Raw genomic sequence first — 13,432 nt, forward strand, 5'->3', positions numbered from 1 at the left:
CAGGGACATGGGGTCTCTGTCGGGTTTAGGCAGGGACACTAAGAACGCTTCTCGTAGAGATGGTGGGAGGTGGCCCGCATCAATTGATGCCTTGTACACCTGAAGGAGCTGAGGCGCTAGGATGTCCCTGTTTGCTTTATAGTATTCGGCCGGTAGGCCGTCAGGCCCCGGTGTTTTCCCGGTCGCCAGCGCTCGGATCGCATCTCCCACCTCCTCCAGCGCGAGCAGGGCTCCCTGCTCTGCCTGCTGGTCCTCAGTAACAGTAGGCAGTGTGACCGATTCCAGGAACGCAGCCACCTCATGCGCATGTCCAATGCCTTGAGCTCTGTAGAGATCCCGATAGTGATCAGTAAGCGCCCGGTGGATCTCACGCTGTGTGTACAGCACTGCCCCGTCCCCCGTGCGAATGGCACCAATTGGGATATTACGCTCTGCTGTCTGTACCAGCCAGGCCAGAAAAGGGCCAGCCCTATCTGCCTTGGTGTGCTTCTTGGCAGTGTGTGCTGCATAGTTGTGGCCTCTCAGCCTCTCAAGGACGACCGCATGGTCACCTCGGAGTTCCCCAAGCTTCAGCGCATGCCTGCCCGTCCCCTCCCCCTCCTGTTCGTACTGCAGAAGCTCGGATTCTATGCGGGCCAGGGACGCGGACACCTGCGCACGGATGTTCCATGTGGCCCCTATACAGTGCCCCCTGATAGTCACCTTATGGGCATCCCATTCCACCATAGGGTCGCTTGCAGAGTTCTCATTCTCCTCAAAATAGGATAAAATGGCAGTACTCAACGAGGATTGAAACTCGGCGTCTTCTAGCGCAGCCGGCTGTAGCCGCCATGTGGGCACCGCGGGCCTGTCTGCCACCCAGCTGTTCTGGCACCACAGGGGGCTGTGATCAGAGTGTGTCTTGCCTAGGTATTCCGTCTGAGTCAAGAGAGGGAGCAGGGACTGAGAGCCTACTATTCGATCAAGGCGGACATGGAGACCGTGCACCGCTGAGTAATATGAGTATGTTTTATCTGCAGGGTGCTGCGCGCGCCAAAGGTCAATGACCCCCCCAGTGTAATAACCAGTAACTAAGGGCTTGCTCCGGCGATGTCGCTGCCGCTGCACAGAGGAGTGGGAAGGAGCGGTCCAATTGCGTGTCCAACACAATGTTAAAGTCACCGCCTAGTAGCCAGGGGAGGCTCGTGTACCGCTGGAGGATGAAGTTTAAGGACGCCAGGAAAGCAACTTGATCTGTATTGGGGGCATAAATAGAACCCAACAGTATCTCCTGCCCATTAAGCCTCCCCCTCGCAAAAACATACATTCCCTCAGGGTCTACCTGTGTATCAGTGCATGCAAAGGGGACACATGCCCTCACTCATATCAAATGCAAAAACCACAGGTGATGGACAGAATGCAGAACAATGTCATACATTCACCCCAGTACAGAGATATGGACCTAAATCCATCGTTTTTGTGCACTCCACACCACCCCAGTTCAGACATGGCCATATGCAAATCAGTCTGACCCTGTGCCTCATGGGAACAGTCCAGCCCGAACTGCCAAGCCATGCCTTCCCTGGACCGGAAACAAGCTACAGAGGACCGGTTTCTGGCATTTCAGCCGTCTTCAGCCCGGCTTCCTTGAATCCAGTGGTGTGGAGTACATGGGACTCACGTCTGAGCATACCCATCCCACTCGGGGTGACAAATGCAAAAACCACAGGTGATGGACAGAATGCAGAACAATGTCATACATTCACCTCAGTACAGAGCTCTGGGCCTAAATCCATTGTTTTTTTGCACTCCACACCACCCCAGTTCAGACATGGCCATATGCAAATCAGTCTGACCCTGTGCCTCATGGGAACAGTCCAGCCCGAACTGCCAATCCATGCCTTCCCTGGACCGGAAACAAGCTACGGAGGACCCGTTTCTGGCATTCCAGCCGTCTTCAGCCCAGCTTGCTTGAATTCAGTGGTGTGTAGTGCATGGAACTCACGTCTGAGCATACCTATCCCACTCAGGGTGACAAATGCAAAAACCACAGGTGATGGACAGAAAGCAGAACAATGTCATACATTCACCCCAGTACAGAGATCTGGGTCTAAATCCATCGTTTTTTTGCACTCCACACCAACCCAGTTCAGACATGGCCATATGCAAATCAGTCTGACCCTGTGCCTCATGGGAACAGTCCAGCCCGAAATGCCAAGCCATGCCTTCCCTGGACCGGAAACAAGCTACAGAGGACCGGTTTCTGGCATTCCAGTCGTCTTCAGCCCGGCTTGCTTGAATCCAGTGGTGTGGAGTGCATGGGACTCATGTCTGAGCATACCCATCCCACTCGGGGTGACAAATGCAAAAACCACAGGTGATGGACAGAATGCAGAACAATGTCATACATTCACCCCAGTACAGAGATCTGGGCCTAAATCCATCGTTTTTTTGCACTCCACACCACCCGAGTTCAGACATGGCCATATGCAAATCAGTCTGACCCTGTGCCTCATGGGAATAGTCCAGCCCGAACTGCCAAGCCATGCCTTCCCTGGACCGGAAACAAGCTACCGAGGACCGGTTTCTGGCATTCCAGCCGTCTTCAGCCCGGCCATGTCTGAACTGGGGTGGTGTGGAGTGCAAGACATTGTTCTGCATTCTGTCCATCAATTGTTGTTTTTGCATTTGTCACCCCGAGTGGGATGGGTATGCTCAGACGTGAGTCCCATGCTCTCCACACCACTGGAGTCAAGCTTTCCTGGATGAAGACGGCTGATAGCCAGAAACCGGTCCTAGGATGCTTGATTCCGGTCCAGGAAAGACATGGCTTGGCAGTTCGGGCTGGACTGTTCCCATGAGGCACAGGGTCAAGGCTGATTTGCATATGGCCATGTCTGAACTGGGGTGGTAAGGAGTGCAAAAAAAGAAGGATTTAGGCCCAGATCTCTGTACTGGGGTGAATGTATGACATTGTTCTGCATTCTGTCCATCAATTGTTGTTTTTGCATTTGTCACCCCGAGTGGGATCGGTATGCTCAGACGTGAGTCCCATGCACTCCACACCACTGGATTCAAGCAAGCCGGGATGAAGACGGCTGGAATGCCAGAAACTGGTCCTCGGTAGCTTGTTTCCGGTCCAGGGAAGGTATGGCTTGGCAGTTCTGGCTGGACACCACTGGAGTCAAGCTATCCTGGCTGAAGACGACTGATAGCCAGAAACCGGTCCTAGGATGCTTGATTCCGGTCCAGGAAAGACATGGCTTGGCAGTTCGGGCTAGACTGTTCCCATGAGGTACAGGGTCAAGGCTGATTTGCATATGGCCATGTCTGAACTGGGGTGGTGTGGAGTGCAAAAAAACGATGGATTGAGGCCCAAATCCCTGTACTGGGGTGAATGTATGACACTGTTCTGCATTCTGTCCATTTACTGTTGTTTTTGCATTTCTCACCCATATCAAGGCGCCGCGCGCGTGTGCTGAGTAAGTCGTGCCATGCATCTGTCCCGTCCCTCGCCTGCGGAGCCTCTCCAGTTCCACCGGGACATGTGTGTCTCCTGGAGCAGCGCGATCCCCACCTGGTGTCGCTGCATATATGAGAAGATAGAGTACCGGCGCGATGGGGTGTGCATGCTGCGGATGTTCTACGTCATGATGTTGGTGCATGCCATGTGTGTTGCTGTGATGTAACCAACCGGGGGAGGGTCAGGGGGTGTGTCGTGCCGGGCCAAGGGGCCGGCTCTCGGACAGGATTCTCTAATTGCGGCTTCTGAAACATGTGAACCAAAACTAACAGTGTAACTTCACGGGCGAATTCCCAACAGGGCATGCATCCAAACTTGGCAACATGACTACCTTTAACGTGTCGTGACCGCAATATGAGTGCGTGCGGGGAAACACGCAGTCAATTACGTCATCAAGTTGCTCCCACATCTAGGGCCCTTAGTGTGTTGAAGTGTGGATTTTGGATTAAAGACAGCAAAGTATACCGGGCTGGGTTGAGTCGCCCACGAAGACCACCCCGCATAGCAAATACTAAGCCTGTGCCCCCGGAATAAGGTGGAATTGTGTACCTGCAATGCGCTAGCGGCTTCTAATTCTAGGCCTGCGCAAACACGAGGCAGCAAAGCCAGAAATTTAAAAATGTCAGCATGCCGTAGCGGGCATAGAAAGGATACAATGGGCCGCGTGCTGGACACGGGCAATACAGTAATTTATCTCAGGTCCGCCGTCAGTCACATGATTTAGTCAGCCGTTTGGGGCGTCACCACAGGCAGTGTAGCGTCCTCCGACGCTACGGTGGACGGCGAGGACGATCCTCTGAGGTCAATTTCACTCCGCTGTCCGTGGTCCGGGCCTCCGTGTACATTCACCACTCCCAATATTGCGACCGCCACAAGTGCCTCCTGCCGCTCCTGTCACATCTTCTCTGGGCTGGGCACAGCTTGACCCAGGTTCACTCCTCGCCGGGCCCCTCTCTTCCTCCTCCGTTTCCTGGAGCGCTGCTCCTGCCATCCACCCTCCTCCGGGCCCGTCGGCCGAGTCCCCTACCACTGCCCGGTCTCCTCCAGCCAGTCCCAGACATCCAACGGAGCCTCAAAGAAGTGCACACCTTCCTTGGGGACCACACGCAGGCGGGAGGGGAACAGCAAGGGGTAGGGCAGATTCAGGTCTCGCAGCTGCTTCTTCACTGCCATATAGGAGCCACGCCTCTTTTGTACTGTTGCTGTGTAGTCCGGGAAGAACATCACGCGGCTGTTGCCCACCTGGAGGTCACTCATCTTCCGGGTTTCCCTGAGCACCGTATCCCGGTCCCTGTAGTTGAGGCGCTTGAAGAGGAACGGGCGAGGCCGAGCTCCGGGCCTCTGGGTTTGCGTCGGCACCCTGTGCGCCCGTTCCACCACGAAGTGCGGGGACAGTACTCCAACTGGCAAGAGTGTCCGCAGCCAGGCCTCAGTGTAGCGTTCAGGGTCTGTCCCCTCTTCCCCTTCTGGCAGACCTATCAATCGGACATTGTTCCGCCGAGAGCGCCCTTCCGCATCCTCCGCGCGGTCCTCTAGTGCGTGGACCCTATCAATCAGGTCCTGTAGAGCTGAGGCGTGGCTGCGCACCACAGGCTGCAGTTCCTGGATTGCCTGGTGCTGCTCGGCGACTATCTCCGACAGTTTACGGTGGTCCGCATACAGTAGCGTGAAGTCGGACGTGACTTTATCGATCCGCACTTCCAGTGAGATCTTAGTCTGCTCCAAGGTTGCTCCAATACGTTCCACCGCCGCTAAGACAGTGTCAATTTTGGCTGCTAGGGTAGCTGTGGGTCCCATGACCATCTGTCTCTGTGCCTGCGTGGGGTCGGGTCGCTCTCCACCTGTTGCTTCGTCTGCTGTTTGTCCCGAAGCCTGCCCATGACAAGTTGCTGCGCCATGGGCATCAACATGGCTGGCTGCAGGTCCAGGAGCGATGCCGGGAGGGGGGCGTGGAAAGAAACTTGCTCCCACCGGCCAGACAACCGACACCGTGCACCAGTCAGGAGGACGTCAGCTGAGCTGGGCCTCCAGTAGCTGCAGCCCAGGCATCCAGGAATCAGTCACCTCACAGGCCGGTCCCCTGGCTGCCGTGCGGGCCCCTGCTCCCCCCGCTGGGGGCCGGCACATACAGTCAGCAACCCTCTCTCAAATGTTCCTTGGCCTGTCTTATTCCTAGTGACGACTGTGGGGAGAGCAGTATTACTCAAACAGGCAGGGCTGCGCGTTGGCAAAATGTAAATGAGCAGGCCTCGGCCGACGGGCATCTGCGCTGGGGCAGTTAAGAACTGTTCGCCCCACAGGCTGGCTCCAGACCCTCAGCACGTGCCTCTTTTCAGGTGGATGCGGGGAAGCAAACAACAATGTCCTCCCAGATGCACCCCCACGTCAGCCATACAGGGGGGCCCCCTCACCTCCCAGCTTCGTAGTGCTGGCGCAGTCTCAGAGTCCGGCGGCGCCCGCAACAGAAGGATCGATTGTTGTGGCCTAGGGGCAAGGGCCTCTCATTGTATGGGCGCTCAAAATGGCGGCCGGGACAAAATGGCGCCCCAACAGTACAGTCTGCGGCCAGTCACACTCCCTGTACCTCATGGCTCTGTCCTCCGCCGCCCGGTCGTGTCTCTTGGCTACTGCTACAACGCCCAGTGCCCCGCAGCCAGTAAATATCCGGCGCGCTGTATCCCGGGCAATTCTCAGGGCCGAGCCTCCGTCCTGCCGCCCGCCTCCGGGGCACCGCAACGCACCACAGGGGTTCCGGCAATCTCCCGCTGCCATCCTCGGTCGCACAGAAAGCCCCCGGTCCCCACTCGTGGCAGGGGAGTGCGCTTTTCCCTGCAAACGCCAACCTTCAGGGCCCGCCGGCAGCCGAGTCCGCACCTCCGCCACTCTCACTTGCCTTTGTCCGCTTGCCGCGGTGCTGGACAATGGCGGTGCACCTCCCGGCTCTGAGAGCAGTCGCCGCAGGGCCTCTTCTCCCGACCTTCCGGGGCTTCACCCGGTGTCTGGCCGCTCGCTCCAGGGCCGCCTCTGTTCACCCCTGGCCCGCACAGCAGTCCGCAGCGCCAATCAGGCTCCCTCCGCCGTCTTCACAGTACCAGAGCCGGAGGCCTCCCTGTGCGCCGAGACCCCGGCCAGGTTTCGCAACTTTGCAGCTCCTGCCAGCTCCTTCTGCTCGGCGGCCGGTTCCCCTCCGCTCCGGCCTCGCTTCCCGACTTTGGACACACCGGCAAGCTCCTCAGGCAGTCATCCGCCCGGTATGGGGAAACTTGGGTCACACTTATAGGAGAATTGCAGGGGAAGTTAGGGCCTTGCAGACGGAGCTCTAGAGAGTTGCGTCCGCCATGTTGCTTGGCTGGCCACGCTCCCCCGTGGAAACTCCACAGTCATGGGGGGAGCTCAGTACTGCAGTTACCCATTGCAGAGATCCCACCACGCGTGCGAAACCCCCATCATGACTGTGGGGCCTCCTCTACTAGTTCAGAGTTTTTAATACTAGACCCGAACAGATCTGGATAATCATCACTACCCATCCTTGTGTCATAGTCCTTCTCAGTGGTATTTGTATTACCTGTCCAACTTAATAGTATTTCAAGAGGAACTTTCTGAAAGTGAACATTCTGCTAGACATAGTAAATAACACTTTGACATCGCATTGGGTTTAGCAGAGGTTCTAATACTTACCCTTACCACCTCAATTTTATTGGCAGATAGAAGAAACAGAACAAGCATTTACAATGCAATGGTTTTGCCTTTGTTAAAGTTTGAGCTTTTGGTATTGCTTTTGACAAATGGTCTTTTCTAACTTCTTTGAATTATGTGTAAAACGTGACTGGGAATAGGAATCGCTTGTACCGAAGCACCTCCGTGGCCCTCTGCAGTATGAACATATTCGGCATTGGATATATTGTATTATATAGTCTGCCGTCATCCCTGAAGATGCTAGGGACATTATAAGTGCCCGCAGTTTATTTTTGGTTCCTGTCTGCATTAGAAGATGTGGCGAGTATCACCGTCCTGGAACTACACTCCTTTTTTCGGGGGGGGGGTGGTGTTGGAATGTCCCCCCCTCCTCCCCCGGCCTCATCCAACGCCCTCCTTCTCCTTTCCCTGGGGGTAGGAGCGTTCCCGAGACCTCATTTTGTTTGCTTTAGATACTTGCCAAAGTGCCACCATTGCCTACGTTACGTTTGTTCTTGTGCTTGAGTGTCTGCCATTTATTGCAGTATTATACCTCTACTTGTACTTTGTACGCCTTTGTAACTTGAACACGTCACTTTTTCCTCCTGTAATGTACCGTTTGCTACCTCTTGTATTTTGTGTGCTCACAATTGTCACTTTTGCCTCATGTAACTTATCGTTTTCTTTCGTATTTTTTCCCTTGTAATTTTCTCCTCATGTATCATTACTCTTCCTATTGTGACGCGCTCCGACACCTTCGGGTAACATCCGCGCTATATAAAAAAGCATTCTAGGAACCAGTGCTTTAACCGGGATGAAAAAACTGAAGGGTCACAAAGGGGCGTGGCCGATGTAATTAAAGGCATGACATAAAACATCTTGCTAAAAATTTGTTCTTAGCATAGTGTGCCGCCCGACTGGTATTTTTTCTGTTTCTGTCATTGCCTCCAGATATATAATACAACAAGTAACATTACACCAACAACAAGTAGGGATGATTGGCTTTGTTAATGGTTATTAGTTGCATAAAATAAATATACAACATGCAAACATATAGATATATTATTGAAAATGTTTTAGTTTGTGTGTGTAAGAGGTTGTGGCATAAGGTCCTGTGCTGCCAACTTTGGAGCTGGGGAAGGAGGTTCGAGACTCCTTCGGCTCAACATCCTGTGATTCTGGGCAAATCCAATATTCTACCCGTGCCGACATGAAAATAAACAAGCATGGCAGCAGCTTACCTAATGGTACGAAGTCTTTCCTTCACTGCCCCATCTAAGCGAGAACAACCCCAAAGCCAGCCTTTGACGCCTTCCCCAGAATCATTAGCATGCAGACTAACAGGACAGCTGTGCTTCCACTGCAATAAGAACAGTCACCCACTGGTGGCAGCCCTCCTGGTGAGACATGCCTTGCGGGCCGGCACTGACGGCATGGTGGGGAGCGGAGGGAGGGATCCAGGCAAGACTCGCTTCCAGCCCCCCTGCATCCCAGGCCCCGTAATAAGATGGGGGGGGGCTCCACGGCATGGTGGGGAACGGAGGGAGGGATCCAGGTAAGGCTCTGCTGATATGAATCAAGACTGCAACTCCCTCAGTGCACCATGTTAAGAAAAGCCTTGAATCGAACACAGTGTCATCAGTAAACGGAGTTATCTGACACCTTAGTTGTAGGCCGGGCCAATTGTAAAAGTAACTGGACACAATTCTGGATTTGCCACAGAATGCATCATGTGGTCCAAGAATTGTAGATTTATTTTTAACACACAAATGTTTCCACCTCATAGGGGGCAAACGTTATACAAAAAACACTACCATGCCTCTTTGCTTCGTCTCTTGAACCCGACGCACAGATGGCCCTGGCTCGATAATCCCTGCTCCGGCAGCCAGGCAAGTAGTGTGCATCGACTTATAAAAACAAACAAGAAGCACGGGCACACGGACAGCGGGGGAGGGGGGGGGGGGGGGGGGGGGGGGGTTGGCGGCGGGAACAGACAGCGGGGGGCGGGAACGGACAGCGAGAGGGGGGGCGGGAAGGCAAGGAAAAAAACAAGCACTCACCTGGACTTCCTCCGTCGGCGGTCGGCCGCAGAATGAACAAAAAAAACATGGACGCGAAAATCATCAGAATTCACAAACAATGATACGTATTGATTACAATCAGAAAACTACTGGAACAAATCACAGACAGCAATACAGTCACTCGAGAATGGTGGAGTCAGCCAAGTATCAAGAATGAATAACTCGGCACACCCGTGCACGCAGGTCGCCTCCCTCAAGACAAACTGGTGGATATATTCTTTTCTACTGTGTGATAAACTAACCTTAAAAGAATAGCAAATACTCCTTCAAAATATAATCTCGTACCTCATGAAAACACTAACAGTATTTGGAAGGTATTCCATTTAGCGAGGAGGTCCCCATGGTAGTGAGAAAAACACATTAACCCTAAAATAACTAAGAAACTATATGGTTTTGTAATCAGTTTTACCTAACCTCAAAGACAAAATAACAAGAATTGCAAAGAAAGAAAAAAAAGGAAAAGATTGTGGGGTGTGTTCAATATAATTGTCAAACCACAGTAAAACGAATCAGTTTGAAGAGCCGACAGATTCCACAGTCCTAATCAGAACTCATACACATACTGATAAAGGGGAAACCAAAAATATAGCTGAGAATTTTGTCCACTTTTAGCTGCATCAACAGAAGACACACAAGTTCATCTACTTGATTTTAATGCATGGGGCTATAAAAAAAAGTCCAACAAAAAATGGGTAACAAAATCAGCCCCTCTTCGGGCATAATGTTAGTTCTGTCCAAGCCCACAGAAAGATTCTTACTTATTGTAAAATTATAGCAGTCACAAGCACCCCGGATAGACCGCAATACTTGCCCAGTCCCTGCATTTGACTGCACAAAATACCACATTTGTCGTCATCCTCAGACCAAGACATATTGGCTAAGCATTCCCCTTCCAACTAAAAAGAAATGAGTGCCTCAGTGAAAAATAAGTAACGAGTCTTCAATACTTGAAATGTAGCTGCATTTGGGATCAAACCCACCTCTCTGCAGAAATCCCAATAGGATAAACGCCGTAGGTAGAAAAGAAGGTTTACTTTTGCAAAAACATTCTCTCAAGAAGTGCAGCAATATTACAAATGTGTGCATCACACTTTTCAGGGCAGCTCGGTGTCAAACAAGAGTGATTACCAAGCTTAAAGGGTTGGCAATCATAAAACATGAACAAATTGACTGTGGTATTTACGAGGAGGAGTGCACCACAGAGGATAAGTAGGTACCCTGTGAGGCACAGTTATCTAACAGAGTCTGGTTGGTAAGGCACTTTTTAGGTCGTGCCTGCAAGCAGCGTGCATGGGCTGCAGTTGCTTGGTGACCTACTGAATCTAAAAAAAAAATAAGTAGGTCGAACCTGCTGGCAGATGCATGCGCTGGCGTCGCTTAGTGACCTGTTGTATCTAAAAAAATAAAAACCTTAAAAAGAGGCTTTTAGCTCGCCCAATTTTTACCATACTTTGGCATCATTTTCACTCTTCTCAACTGCCGCCTAAATTGGAAGCATCACAGGCATCAATTTCCATGTGTGGCGCATGGACGAGGTACATGCTGTAATTGATTTATTATTATTATTTTTTTCTCAATAGCACAAACTCGACCGGAGCGCTTAACATGAGCACAAGTCACATTACACAAGGTCACATTCATTATTTTTTTACCATGTGCTTTTGGGGGCAAAGTTCCAGGAGATTTGTACTGGACATTAATTCCACAAGGAAGACCCCTTGTGTGTGCATTTGTTTTGTCCTTCTCTCCACGCCACCACACTCCACTCTAATATATTCCACTCCAACACAGCCCACTCCAATCCACTCCACTCTAATCCAACCCACTCCACTCTGATTCACAACATCCGCAGAAATCCACAACGAAGTTCTAGAAAGGTTCTATGTAGCAGCGTCGGAGTGGGACAGAAAATAGACTCTTGCCGTTTGCAAATCAGGACAGTTTTAACCTTGCAAAGACTTGCTGTATAAGTGTCTTGCAAGGTATGGACGACTGCATGCATTTGAGTTTGCTGCAGGCAATATTTGTGGTCATATAAGAGAAATCAAAGGTAAAAACCTGCCCACCAGACCTGAGGCGTTGAAAGTAGGGGTACGGGGGAGGAGGGGTTGCTGTGGAATTCTGAAGTTGATGTTGCTACAAATTTCAATAGTTGTTCTGTAAAAGTAATGTTAATCGGCACTTCATTTCGAAAAAAAATAAATGGTGATTTTCCCAAGGCCATCTTACTAAGATTAATTAATGGAAGCAGTCTGCAGCAGATCCAGGAGCACACGCTGTTGTCACTTCTTTAGGAGGACAGCAACATGATGTAAAATATTGTGTTGCTAGGGCACACTACTCTTTTATCTGGTGTCCAAAGTATACATCCGAGTCAGCCCCAAGAAATGTAGCTTTAAGATATTTCGGTTTGAGGGCATTTTATTTTCCGAACTTGAGGCACGCCCACCTCGGATAACAAGAGGCAGCATGTAAGCACATTATACATCTCACAGAAGCAAATTCCGAGAAGCTTTTCAGAATGCAACGAGTGTGCTGCTCAGAGCACAAAATATATTATACATATACACTCCCATGAATGACATACATTTTTACACCTCAGAGCCTAGGAGGCGTGTTGTACACCTCAGAAAATGAGATGCAATGTAAATTTCAGATAACGAGATACACTGCATGCCTCTGAGAACGAGATTAATTACACAACTCAGATAAAGAGAGTCACTGTACGTTTTTGGAGTGAGATACAAAATAAACGTGCAGGAATGAGCTAAGTTGTATCCGCGGCTGCTGTTAAACATAGCTGCACGTTAAGGAAAAAAACTGCTATGCCATACTCGGCCCTGGCTGTGTCATAACACTATTTTTTTCTTTAATTTCTACCAAGCTGCACAGCCGACACGCTGCAGTACAACATGGCTAACAACGGGTAAGCCACGACAACAGGGCAAGCCATGACAACGAGGCAAGCCAGGGCAACAAGGCAAGCAACAACCAACGGGGCAAGAAACAACCAACGGGGCAAGAAATAATAACAAGGAGGGGGAGCGTAGGGGCCGGCTTAAAGACACATGCACTCCTATGGATTGCAGCAAGAAGAAACTAGGGTCGACTGTGATGTCGGAGTATTCTGTGAATATGACACGAGGTAAACGGAGGGGGGGGGGGGCGGAAAGGCACGGAGAGCGGGAGGGGGTCGGGAACGGCCACACACGAGGTAAACGGAGGAGGGGGGGGGCGGAAAGGCACGAAGAGCGGGAGGGGGTCGGGAACGGCCACACACGAGGTAAACTGAGGAGGGGGGGGGGCGGAAAGGCACGAAGAGCGGGAGGGGGGTCGGGAACGGCCACACACTGACAGCGGGAGGGTGAGGGGCGGGAACAGACACACACACACGGACAAAGCAACAAACTAAAAAACAAAGCACTCAACTGGACATCTTCCGGCAGATCTCTTGCTTCCTGCTCTCCACTCCTCCTCCCGATGACGTGGTGGAGGCTCGGCCGGCTGGGCCAATCCCAGCGCGGCCCTGGCTGGAGGCGGACGGCTGCTTCCTTCGGCTGGCCGGCCTGAGGAGAGGGAGGGAGACGGGCTGCCACGGAGCGGGAGGGAGGGGCTATCGAGCGACTTTTGTGCAATGTCCCGAGCAGGAAGGCAGAGACAGGTGCCGGCAATGCCGGACCAGATTCGGGGGCGTTCCCGGCTTTTGGCTGACGTCGCGTGACGTCGGCAAAAGCCAAAGAATCTCGGGAACGCCCCCGAATCTGGTCCGGCATTGACGGACAGGCCCCTCGTCCAATGGCTATGCTCCATTTATGGAGCTAGCCAATCGGAGGAGGGGGCGTATCCCGACCCACACACACAACTCAAGAGGTTTTTTGGCACATGCGCAAAGCGCATGGCCAGTCAAAACCTAAAAAAGGAGCAGGCGCATTATGGAGACAACAAGTCTGAGTTGTGGATATTTCTAGGAGCACAACGGTTTCTGGTAGTACCAGCTAGGATCGGAAAAGCTATAAAGATTATGTTGAACAAACCCTCCTCTTCATCATATGATATCACATAAACTATTGTTACATTTCTTGTTGCTTGCTGAGTTCAGTTACGTTTCTATGTAAAAGAGGGACTATGTAGTAATATGTTAATAACACAATTCCAGTTTGCATGTATTTATCCA

General features: G+C 51.7%; 1 protein-coding gene across 1 annotated transcript in view; it reads left to right on the plus strand.

The window, feature by feature from the left end:
• NOX3 (NADPH oxidase 3) overlaps positions 1-13,432 on the plus strand; it is a 478,144-nt gene that overhangs the window by 54,589 nt on the left and 410,123 nt on the right. The window lies entirely within an intron of this gene.

The sequence above is a fragment of the Lissotriton vulgaris genome, chromosome 6 (assembly GCF_964263255.1).
Source record: "Lissotriton vulgaris chromosome 6, aLisVul1.2, whole genome shotgun sequence".
NCBI classification, from domain to species: domain Eukaryota; kingdom Metazoa; phylum Chordata; class Amphibia; order Caudata; family Salamandridae; genus Lissotriton; species Lissotriton vulgaris.